We start from the raw sequence: 11,894 nt of genomic DNA on the forward strand, positions 1-11,894 counted from the left end.
TGCTATCCCAAAAGTCCCCCATACCCACCCTCCCAATCCCCTACCCACCCACTCCCCCTTTTTGGCCCTGGGGTTCCCCTGTACTGGGGCATATAAAGTTTGCAAGTCCAATGGGCCTCTCTTTGCAGTGATGGCCGACTAGGCCATCTTTTGATACATATGCAGCTAGAGACAAGAGCTCCGGGGTACTGGTTAGTTCATAATGTTGTTCCACCTATAGGGTTGCAGATCTCTTTAGCTCCTTGGGTACTTTCTCTAGCTCCTCCATTGGGAGCCCTGTGTTCCATCCAATAGCTGACTGTGATCATTATGGGGCAATTTTTAATCGTTTTTCCTACATGTTCAGAGGACAGAGTATGTTCAACATTAATTCATTGTGATTCTCTGGGATAGGACTCACATTTATATCACTTCTTAGGTGATCCTGATGTGAGGCGACACTTGAAAACATGTGTTCCAAAACATTGGCTCTTGCCTATAAGCTGCTGCTTATGACCACCAAGGGAAGTTGAAACATTTTTTTTTTTATTAATTTTGGTAACCTCATGCATGAATACAATGTATTTAGGTCATAGTCACTCCAAACTCCCCTCCCACTCTTCCTGGACACACTCTCTTTCTCTCTCTCTCTCTCTCAACTTCATGCTTCATATCTCCATCTTCCTCTATCTCTCTTCATTTTGTAGCCCATGGACTCTAATTAGTGCTGCCCAAATGTGCATGGGTGTAGAATGCCATCCACGAGTGCATGGGAAAACTATCATGGGCCACACCACTGAAGAAAATCGACTGTCCTTCCAGTGTCCATCAGTTGCCAATAGCTCCTCATTTAGATGTGGAACTCCATGCCCCTCTTCCCTGTCCATGATGGAGTGTTGACCTCTAGTTCTTCCAATCATTCTTTCCTCTCTTCCACAATGTTTCTAAGCCCTGACCAGAGTGGTTATGACATATATGTCCCATTTAGGTCTCTGAACTCCATAGTTACTTATTCTCTGCATTTTGGCCAGTTACCATCTTTCCTAAAAGGGAACATCTTTGATGAGAGGGTAAGAGTTGGGTATAAAATAGACATTTATTCAGGAGTTAGTTTGAAACTGTACCCCTTTAGCAAAATAAAAGTAGTAGGGCCTATGTTCTCTCCAGCCACAGGTTTTTGGCCATGTACTAGGCTTGAGTTCCTCTCTGCAGATTAGGACACAAACTCAGTCAGAAAACAATTGGTTATCCCCTTAATGTTCTTGCTGTGTGACCAGCAGTCTAAAGTAATGTGGATAAAATCACCTATGAATAACATTTGATAAGAAGGATGAAGGAGGTAAAAAATGGACGTCTTTGAACTGAAGGGTCATGGGGAAAGGCAGAGATCAAATGAGAGCTGTAAAACGGTGCAAATGGACAAGCAAACTTCTTTGTATACTGTCAAATCTTGCCTAGGACTGCCATGGACAGTAATATCTAGTCAGAGGATTCAGACAATCCAATTATGGCATTATCTCATTGGCTCCATAGCTGGAGTAATGGGTCAGGTGGATATGAAAGTGGAATCTGCTCTTTTTCATTTTTGCCTGAGTAGATGCTTCAGTGAAAGTGACCAACAGCTTGAATTTGCGGACACTCCCAGTTTTAGCACAGAAAGCCTGGCATTGTGGGGTCTCAAGCCTTGTCTCCTCTATTCTTTCCTGTCCTGTCTGGTCCTGTCCGGTCCTGTCCTGTCCTATCCTAGCCTATGCTATCCTATTGTATGTAACACTGACCTGGAATTTAGTGTATAGCTATCACAGAGAAGCCTTATTTTTCTGGCTGGTCGTGGGGGAGGGGTTCTCATTGATTTCTTGAGTATTTAATTTGCTGATGATGAGTGTTAGGCATTGTGAAGATGGTGAATAATTTTGCAAAATCGGATCCTGGATTCATGGTCTACAGCAATTTAAATGGGTTTTCTTCCTTCCTTCCCTCCTTCCGTCCTTCCTTCCTTCTCTTTCTTTCTTCCTTCCTTCTCTTTCTTCCTTCTCTCTCTCTCTTTCTCTCTTTCTTTCTTCAAGATTCATATATAATGCTAAGACAATTGTCCTCATTCATGCATGCATTTATGCATGTGTTACCATTGGCTGGTATAGTATTGACCTATATAGGCATAGAAGCCAAGAAGATACAAGGGGAGGAGAAAAATTATGGTAATGCTGAGCCTCCAGTCTGACAGATGGATGTAACCTACTCAGAGTATTTTCAAAGCATGTGGCTTGAATGCAGATTAATGTCATGCAAAATGAATATGCAAATGTTAAGACACCAAGTCACAGAGTAAAATGCCACATCAGAGGAAGATAGGGTTAATCAGGAAACCTTTTTGAGGATGTTAATGCCAGTTTATGAAATGAAGATAATGTCACATAAGGGGAAAAATAGCCAAATCACAGAAACCACTCAAAGTGAACATTAAAGGAAACAACAACGATGATGATGATGATGATGACAACAACAACAGGGGCATTGGTGTGGGGCACGATGATACAACGGTTTGTGTTCTTGTTCACAGACTTTAGGATGCGTTCTATGAAGTTATCTGTCACAGAACAACTGAAACCTGGTTTTGGACCTATTTTCATTATCACTCAGCTTTCTGGTTGGCAACTGGTTTCCTTGACTTAGAAACCACTGGGAATTTTTTACTTGAGTCACAGCTTTGAGTTAGATTCCTGAGCAGTGATTCTCATATTTGAGCACATGTAAGACTCATGAGAATCTCTATTTTCTGAGTTCCTGATTTAGCAGTTCCAGTTGGACTTGAGAATCCTGACTATTGGTAAGTTCTCAATATAATGCTACTGTTGCTGCTGATACAGAGATCACACATTGAGGATGAATGATTCAGAAGACCCTAGAGTAGTGGTTCTCAACCTTCCTAATGCTGTGACCCTTTAATACAGTTCTTTTTGAAAATTTTTGTCTATGTGTTATTTCAATGAATTCCCATCATTATTTACAAACAAATAACAATCTACTCTTTTTTGTTTTTGTTTTTGTTTTCAGCTTTTAGGAACTTTATTTTCCTTCCACCCTTTCCCCCCTTTCATCAGATGTATACAGAGCAGCTCAGAACCACTCAATGGTGGCTCCAACCCCATTGGCCTGCGCTGTGGGAGCTGCTGACCAGTCCTCAATGGCTGGCTGCACACTCCTGTCTTCCTTGTGGAACTGCTGGATGGGCAGGGCTGATGGGTCTGAGGGTACCTGCACACCCTCAGACCCATCAGCCACCTCAGGCTGAGCAGCAGTGAACTCAGGAGCTGGTGAAGTCCATTTGCCCTGAAATTCCTCCTTGGTCACAGCCTTCTCAGCAGCAGCCTGCTCCTCCTTGTCAATCTCCTCTGGGTCTCTGTAGAAGTAAAGATCAGGCCTAACCTCCCCTGGATGCTCACGGGAGATAGTACCTCGCATGTGGAGTACTTCCCTGGCCAGCATCCACCACATCAGACCCACTGAGTGAGCACCCTTGTTGCATGGGATGGCAATGTCCACATAGCGCAGGGGAGAATTTGGGTTACACAGAGCAATAGTGGGCAGGTTGACATAAGAGGCCTCTCTGAGGGGCTGGTGGTCAGCTCTGGGATCAGTCGCCACTAGAAGCCGTGGCTCCCTGAAGACTGCTTGGATCTCGTTAGGAAAGGTTCCACCCGTGAAGCAACCAGCAATGGGAATGGCTCCTGTGGCAGCCGCGAACTTCAGCACAGCTCCCTCGTGGGTCAGTGTTCTTGGAGATGATGCTGACGTCAGCAGGGTTCTCAATGGAGAACCTGTGAGCAACAGCTGGGAGCAACAGCTTCTCCCAAGTCCTCTTCAGATTTATGATATAGATACCATCACTTTTCCTTTTGTAGATGCACTGCTCCATTTGAAAGTCAAGGTTCGTGCCACCTAAGTGGGTTCCTGCAGCAAGGAATTTGAGGACATCCTCCTCCTTCATCTGCAGGATGAGCCTTCTCAAGGGCTCCAGACACTGTCTACGTTTCTCTTTAAGTTACAGTGGTAACAAATGCCACATGGACCCGTCCGTCGCTGGGTGGGTAATGTGGAAAGTAGCAATCTGCCCTTTGCAATTAAGAATTCTTGTTTTCTGCTCTATCTTTATCCCTGTGCACCTTGTAAGCAGGACACATTTTGGGTTGAAAGTTTTGTGGGTAGGTTGATGTCCCTCTCCTTCCACTGAAAGTCCTGCCTGGCTACAGGAGGTGGCCACTTCTGTCTCTATATCCCCTACTAGTAGGGATCTCAGCTAGGGTTACCCCATAGACTCCCCATATCCTCTCCCATTCCAGGTCTCCAGCTAGTCCTAGAGATGTGCCCCTCCCCCACTGATTTACATTCTCATGCCCAGTCCTCTTCTCTCTCCCCTTCCTCTCTATACCTGAGAGTCACCTCCATACCCCTCCTCACCCCCCCCTCTCTTTTTTTTTTTCGAGACAGGGTTTCTCTGTATAGCTCTGGCTGTCCTGGAACTCACTTTGTAGATCAGGCTGGCCTCGAACTCAGAAATCCACCTGCCTCTGCCTTCCGAGTGCTGGGATTAAAGGCGTGCGCCACCATGCCCGACAAGGCTTTGTTTTTAATAGCTGGATAGTATTCCTAGTATTCCATGGTGTAGATGTACCAGATAGAGCAGAAACAGAGGTAATGGCTAACCTATGACTGGCCCAACTTGAGACCAATCCCATGGGAGAGAGCCAATCTCTGACACTATTGATATTCTGCTGCGCTTGCAGACAGGAGCCTAGCATGACTGTCATCAGAGAGGCTTCACCCAGCAGCAGATGGAAACAGATGCAGAAACTCATAGCCAAATATCAGGTGGAGCTCAAGAAGTCTTGTGGAAGAGTGTGTGATAGAATTGAGCTCCTCTTAGGGGTCAAGAACACCACAAGAAGACATACAGTGTCAACTAACCTTGGCTCATTGGGGCTCACAGAGACTGAACCACCAACCAAAGAGCATACATGGGCTCAATCTAGTCTACCAACATTCACAGCAGACATGCACCTTGGTCTTCATGTGAGTCCCCTAACAATTGGAGCATGGGCTGTCTCTGACTCTGTTGACTGTCTTTGGATCCCCTTCCCCTACCTGGACTGCCTGGTTCAGCTTCAGTGGGAGAGGAAGTGCTTTGTCCTGCTGGAACTTGTCCCATGGTGGGGTGGTACCCAAGTAGGGGCTTCACCTTCTCTGGGGAGAAGGGGAGGGGTAATGCAAGGAGGAATTTGTAAAGGTGGGACTGGGAGGAGAAGAAGGACAGGGTGGGGTCTGTGACTGGGATGTAACGTGAGTAAAAAACAAATTATGAAAAAAAAGAATTCTTATTTTCTTATGTCTTATGTGTAATAACAGGGTTACTAAATTCTGTTGTCTTTGTCGTGTGTGTGTGTGTGTGTGTGTGTGTGTGTGTGTGTGTGTGTGTAATGCTGAGCCATCTCTCCAGCCCCAACAAATGACTTTTTACATACCTGAAAACAATTAGAATATGATTAAGAAGGAAGAACAAGAAATGGGGGACCAGATATTGGAGGCAAATCTGGACTCTTTATAGACCAGATATATATCAGAAGGTGTCAGAAATTCCATTTTTTTTCTCAACAAAATGCCCATCTTATTAGATAACAATTAGAACAAACGAGTTTTTAGTAGCTATTTTACAATAAGATAATCCAATCAGTTGTTCAGGAGATGCATTCCAGTTAAAAGTATTCCCTGAATTAATGTAAGATAAATACCTCTATTTACTTCCTTAAGTTGGCTGAACTGCAATGCCTAAAGCAAAATGCTTGCAACTCCTGCCAGAGTTATAATGGACTCTGCTTATGACTGATTCACCATCTATTTTCTCATGCCTCCTGCTACTTCCCCTTCCTCCTCCTTCCTCCTCTCCTTCTCTTCTTTATTCTCCTCTTCCTTCTGAGACTGAGCCCAGGCTTGCTTGGAACTTGCTATGTGACCCAGATTGGCCTCTAACACTTGGTTTTCAGTTTATTGTTTCTTCCTTCTTGATAGTATCCTAATTGTTTTCAGTATCCAAACAGCTATTTGTTTGGGTCTGGAGAGAGGGCCCACTCTCCAAGAGCACTAGCTGTTCTTACAGAGAATCCAGGTTCAATCTTAAAGCACTCATATGTAAGCACACAGCCACATGTAACTCCAGTTCCAGTTGATTCAACTCTCTCTTCTGGTTCCTGCCGGCACCAGCCGTGCACATGCTACATAAGGCAAAACACCATAGATACAAAAATTAAAAAAAAAAGTCATTTGTTTGGGAGTGGAGAAATGAAGCAAAACCTGAAGAAGACAATTAAAGATACACTATCAAGGGACTTAACCACTTTGTGCTACTGGAAGCAGTCCTTCTGGGGAAGTGGGATGATGCACACGTTTGGTGTTTCTAACCTTAAAAACACAAGAGTATGAACATATTGCAAAGAACACCGAGTTACCCATAATCTTGGAATATAGAGATAATGTCTCCTTCTACACAAGCACAGAGGACAGATCTATTCTCTTACCATAAAAAAAATGTTTTTCTCTGGGACAAAGTTGGGCAGCTTTTCTAGTAGCCTTTATAAGATGGAAGATTACAGAGACTGGGAACTTTCAGTCCCACTGTGTGCACAGCTCCCCCAGGGACTGCTTTCTATCACCACCATGGGATTTGGCTGTCAAAGGTAACCTATGACTCCATGAAGCACATGCTATCTTTCGTAGTATAAGCAATAAAGTCCTTTGTTTTCTGGCTCAGGCATCTTGTGTCTTTTGCCAGTATCTGTAAACCTGTGGCAGCCTAACCTGCTAAATTACAGTTATCATAAAATAATATTTCACTGCGCCCACTGTCCCTGACAGAAATCTCAGCTTTATTGCTGAGAGTTAAGGAATTTGAGGTATTAAACAGTTCCCCAGTCATTGGTTTTAGAATTCTACTGGGAAGTAGCAAATGCCAACATTTATAGCTTTGTGCATGGACAGGCTACACGACCTTATGCAAATTGTAGAAAGGCCCAAGGAAGTGAATGGGCTGCCACTTAAAACTGGCTAGTGCATATGGAAACCATGAGGTCTGTAGGCTATAGAAAGGCACAACATGGTCTGTTACTTCTACTTCTAGTTTCCCTCAACTTCACTTTGAAGGGCACTGGTATAGAGCATGCCCAGAAAATGCTATGATGTGAAAATATTGAAAGTAACTGAAGGATAATGGGAATTGTAGCTGTTATTTCCTGATCTACTATGTTTCAGTGGCCATACAAAAGACTTTAAGTATATTGACATCAATGTCAAATTGCATGGCATTATTTTCATTATTTTATGTGTAACAATAATTTGAAAGAATTTAGAGTAATTCAAAATTAAAAACTAGTAGAAAAAATTCCATTTATTTGTCGATGACTGTGGGATGGAGAGATGAGTCAGTGCTTAAGATTATTTGTTATCCCTTCACAGGACCTGGGTTTAGTTCTCAGAACCCATATGGTAGCTTACGATCATCTGTAACTCCAGTTTCAGGAGATCTAACACCCCATTTTGACCTCAGTGAGCACCAGGCACACACATACACACAAGCAAAACACTAGTATACATAAAATGAATAAATTAAAATTGGGGTGGGGGATAAATGTGCTAGCTCTTAAGTCCATCTGTGTTTTCTCAGAAGATCATGGTATTTTCATCAAATCATGGCTACTGCTGCTTTTCAAATATTCTTTATGTATGAAGAATTAAATATAATACCTCACACGACATGATTCATTGTAGGTATTGGATTTGTTTTGATTAGTTAGCATTTTTCATTCTACTTTTTAATAAGGGAAATCTTATGTCTTTATTAACCTAGTATATACAATGTTGTCATGAAATAACTTACTGCATTTCATGCAAGTGTTGTTATATTGATGGTTAAATGAACTTGTCCCTGATCAATACGGTTTTTTTTAGCTCAAATTCAAATAGTCACCTATTATTTTTGAGAATCATTCTAATATAAGTTGTCTTCTTACATTAAAATAGTCTATGGAGCTGGAGAGATATCTTCATGATTAAGAGTATTTCATATTCTTTCAGAAGACCCAAGTTAGTATCTCAATATCCTCATGCTGTCTGGAACTCCAGCCACAGGGTATGCAATGCTTTCCTTTGGCCTCTCCAGGCACCCCACAAATACACACATAAATAAAAACCCTTGGAAAATTCTAGAAATTAATATAATACTAAAGTAGAAAATTTCAAATATATTGATGTTTTTGTTTTTAAGAGAATCTTGTTTTTAATTACCATGTCACCATATTATTTTTACTTAGAGTGCATAATTATGCCCCTTCAGCAGTCTTCGTTTATATTGTTGATGGTTCATAAATCCATCTCTTCTATATTTCTAAACTCCCAAGAACCTTCTGAGATGAAATATTCTGTGATTTATTTTAGCTTGTATATAAGACTATTGAGAAATGTTGGTAAGAATTCCTGAGTATAGAGATGAAAGTCAAGGATGTCTGCTTTGTGGAAGCTAGCTAGCTGTTCAATATCCACCCCTTAACAGTTTCCCAAGATATTTAAAGACAATCAAAAAATTCAAGTGGAAAAAGTCTCTACATAAGTATGATTAGTATAGAAATTTGGGGGTTTTGAATGAAAGTCTTTCTGGATTACAAAGTATTTCTTAAACTGACTAGATACCAATGCTACTTGGATCAAGTTTGACTCTGTTACTGCTGAAATTCTTTGTTTGGCCACCTATAAACATTTACAAATGCATGTTAAAATTATGTCTAACAAATGACAACATGCAGAGACTGTATTGCTTTAGGAAATTGGATCTACTACTTAGGAAATGTGATCTACTCTATACTTAAATATAACAACAACAACAACATGCCCTTCTGGCAGGTTCCAGGCCTTGTTTGATAATCATATTTTTGGTAGGCAGGCATTAGAGTTTGCCTTAAAAACGAATTCTCAAAATGACTGGGTATGGTTTACTGTTTATAACTCTGTTGAGGTGGGGGACTTGAGGGTGGTAAAGCTGCAGGAATGAAGCACCTCTAATATGTCCTTTGATTTAAACATTACGGAGAAACACATAGAATTCAGCTAAAACATGCACCTACAAATCCAAAGTCCACAATTTGCAATGTGAAGTGAAGGGATGTGTGGAAAGCCAGAGATTCTTCATGAAACTGAGAGTTTAAGGTCCTCCCCCACAACAAGCTCACTTTTCTCTGTTCTCCCTAGTCCCATGAAGGGAATAGTAGCAGTGTTTGGGATCCTAAGACTAATTCTTCAGATACTGGGGACCATCATCTTCCTTCCTAAGGAAAGGCTACTATTCTATTGAAGCCACTATTCTGGAAAGCTGGGAGGGTCATTAGAGAGGAGGTAAAGTTGAAAACTAAACACACTTGACTTTGCGACCTAATGCCAATCTTCGGGAAGGAGGGCCATTAACAAAAGACACAAGGCATGAACCTATGAAGAGCATTATTATTGACATTCTGGCCAGAGCACCTCTTCCTTAGGAGGTATATCCTACTTGAGGCCTAAAGACCTATGAGTACAAGTAGAAACTGGCAGAATGGCTAAGATGGATGATAAACATCACAGCATGGAAGAGATTATGGACTTTCCACACAGTATCTGGCTAGGACTTATCTCTGTGTCTTAAGAAATCAGGCCTGTGATAGTTACCATCCTTATATGCAACTGCTCAGGCATTCCGAATTCTGAAGTCTAACATTTACCAAGATACACTTGTCATTCAAACTGATATTTCCTTCTGTATTTTCAGCTGTGTTAGTGGTTTGAACAGCTGTCTACCCAGTTAACCTGTCCACCAATCCTCTTTTCTAATCAGATAAACTCAGCAACTTTCTATGTGTCTGATCCATCTACCTTGGTTCAGACACTTATCTTTCACTACCAGGCTGTTGGATATAAAACACATATCACGATCTATAAATCCACTTTAAGAACTATCAATGGTCTTTCCTTGTTGCCTCTGGGAGAAGAAGCAAACTTCTTTGCAAAGCAAAGTGGTCTGTTGATAAGTTCTACAAACAACCCTCAAAGCCTCTCAAATATAATGTTTCCATGGTATGAATGCATACCCCATAGCCAGTTCCAAAGAACCACAGTTGATCAATCTGATCACACATCAACAATGGGTTTCCAGCTGGTACTAGCACAAGTGTCCCAAACTCTTTTTATATTGGATATTTTCTTCATTTACATTTCAAATGCTATCCTGAAAGTCCCCTATAACCTCCTCCACCCTGCTCCCCAACCCACACACTCATGCCTCCTGGCTCTGGTGTTCCCCTGTACTGGGGCATATAATCTTCACAAGACCAAGGGCCTCTCCTCCCAATGATGGCCAACTAGGCCATCTTCTGGGACAACTAGGCCATCTTCTGCTGCATATACAGCTAGAGACACAGCTCTGGGGGTACTGTTTGGTTCATATTGTTGTTCCACCTATAGGGTTGCAGACCCCTTCAGCTCCTTGGGTACTTTCGCTAGCTGAAACTTTTTTTTAAAATATTTTTTTTATTATGTATTTTCCTCAATTACATTTCCAATGCTATCCCAAAAGTCCTCCATACTCCCCCCCCCCACTCTCCTACCCACCCATTGCCACTTTTTGGCCCTGGCGTTCCCCTGTACTGGGGCATATTAAGTTTGCAAGACCAATGGGCCTCTCTTTCCAGTGATGGCCAACTAGGCCATCTTTTGATACATATGCAGCTAGAGTCAAGAGCTCCGGGGTACTGGTTAGTTCATAATGTTGTTGCACCTACAGGGTTGCAGATCTCTTTAGCTCCTTGGATACTTTTTCTAGCTCCTCCATTGGGGGTCCTGTGATCCATCTAATAGCTGACTGTGAGCATCTACTTCTGTGTTTGCTAGGCCCCGGCATAGTCTCACAAGAGACAGCTATATCAGGGTTCTTTCAGCAAAATCTTGCTAGTGTATGCAATGGTGTCATCGTTTGGAGGCTGATTATGGGATGGATCCCTGGATATGGCAGTCTCTAGATGGTCCATCCTTTTGTCTCAGCTCTAAACTTTGTCTCTGTAATTCCTTCCATGGGTGATTGTTCCCAATTCTAAGAAGGGACAGTGTCCACACTTTGGTCTTCATTCTTCTTCAGTTTCATGTGTTTTGCAAATTGTATCTTATATCTCGCTATACTAAGTTTCTGGGCTAATATCCACTTATCAGTGAGTACATATCATTTGAGTTCTTTTGTGATTGTGTTACCTCACTCAGGATGATGCCCTCTAGGTCCAACCATTTGCCTAGGAATTTCATAAATTCATTCCTTTTAATAGCTGAGTAGTACTCCATTGTGTAAATGTACCACATTTTTTGTATCCATTCCTCTGTTGAGGGGCATCTGGGTTCTTTCCAGCTTCTGGCTATTATAAATAAGTCTAGCTCAAACTCTTAAAGAGCCATTTCTACTGGATTGCTTTAGCATTATGCATTCCTTTCCCTAACATTTATGATCTGGGATGTACTTGCAGTTCCACGTGTATTCCAGAATGTGAGATGTAAGTATGTCCTTGTTCATGCTATCTGAAATATCTGTCCAGAGCACTCCTTATTTGTTCATTATATTTTATTTAAGTTATTCACATCAAACAGTCTTTATACATAAGTATAAAGATTGTTATTTTAATCTAGAAATAGCCATTTACTCTGCTTGAAGTTCATTTCTTTTTTCTTTTTCTTTTTTTTAATTAGGTATTTTCTTCATTTACATTTCAAATGCTATCCCAAAAGTCCTCCAGACCCACAGCCCCAGTGCCCTACCCACCCACTCCCACCTCAGAGGCTCCTCCCATGCCTCAACTAACTTT

General features: G+C 41.8%; 1 pseudogene; it reads right to left on the reverse strand.

Annotated features, from left to right (window-relative positions):
• Positions 1 to 3,096: 3,096 nt before the first annotated feature.
• LOC110286435 (small ribosomal subunit protein uS2 pseudogene) lies at positions 3,097 to 6,946 on the reverse strand (annotated as a pseudogene).
• Between the last annotated feature and the right edge of the window lie 4,948 nt (positions 6,947 to 11,894).

This window comes from Mus caroli, unplaced genomic scaffold, assembly GCF_978045245.1.
Source record: "Mus caroli unplaced genomic scaffold, Mus_caroli_1 scaffold_5, whole genome shotgun sequence".
Lineage (NCBI taxonomy): Eukaryota > Metazoa > Chordata > Mammalia > Rodentia > Muridae > Mus > Mus caroli.